The sequence below is a fragment of the Ursus maritimus genome, unplaced genomic scaffold, assembly GCF_017311325.1.
Source record: "Ursus maritimus isolate PB19 unplaced genomic scaffold, ASM1731132v1 scaffold_4, whole genome shotgun sequence".
Taxonomy (NCBI): domain Eukaryota; kingdom Metazoa; phylum Chordata; class Mammalia; order Carnivora; family Ursidae; genus Ursus; species Ursus maritimus.
In genome coordinates, this window is record NW_024426552.1 from 37349010 (window position 1) to 37349982 (window position 973).

The window sequence follows — 973 nt, forward strand, 5'->3', positions numbered from 1 at the left end:
TATTTCTTCTTTGTTGTTATTGTTGCTGTTTAGTTTTTATTTCATTATCATAAATGTAACTCTACAATCCAGCTAGAAGGGAAGTAAGAAAAATATGCAACTGCTGTGAGAGCACAAAGGTTATAGGATATTTCAAGCAGATGGGGGTGAAGGGGTGATCTCCTGAGCTACAGGAAGGAATGGTCTGGTAGTTAAGATAAAACACAAGTCAAATTTATTAGACTTGTCCACAGTCAGCAATAGTGATCTTGCTGGTTTTACCATTCCTGGGTCCAAACTAATCCATGCTTCCACAATATTCCGGCCCTCTCTCACCTTTCTTGAGACCAATGCTTGCCATCCAACCAATCAGTGTTGGCAGTACAGATGAAAAACTGGGAACCAGTTGTGCTGGGCCCACCATTCACCATGGACAACATGCCAGGACCCATGTTCTTCAGGATGAAATTCTCATCATCGAATTTCTCCCCATAGATGGACTTGCCTCCAGTGCCATGACGATGTGGGAAGTCACCACCCTGGCACAGAAATCCAGGAATAATCCTGTGAAAGCAGGAACCTTTATGACCAAATCCTTTCTCCCCAGTGCTCAGAGCAGGAGTCCTCACTGTCTTTGGAACTTTGCAAACAGCTCCAAGGAGACTTGGTCCAAGGGCTCACCATCAATGTGGTGTCCAAGAACACAGTGGGGTTGACCCTGTCTGGGCGGCCCCTCTGGCTCCGCAGCAGTGGTATCTGCAAGGGGCCCATTTCTTCTTCTTTAGTAACAACAGAGAGTGAGGAAGATGATAATGATCCTTTTCTGTGAAAATTTGTTTATGGATGTGAAGATTTTAATTTTTTTCTTAAAAGTTCATATTTTGGGACCTAATTGCAGACTTACTGAATCAAAATACCTGGGTCTGGAACCTTGATATTGCATGTTTAATATTTTCATAATTTTAACATTCACCTGTATTTGAAATCCGCTACT

At 42.5% G+C, this 973-nt stretch overlaps 1 pseudogene; it reads right to left on the reverse strand.

Moving 5' to 3' along the window:
* Positions 1-217: 217 nt before the first annotated feature.
* LOC103675649 lies at positions 218-750 on the reverse strand (annotated as a pseudogene).
* Between the last annotated feature and the right edge of the window lie 223 nt (positions 751-973).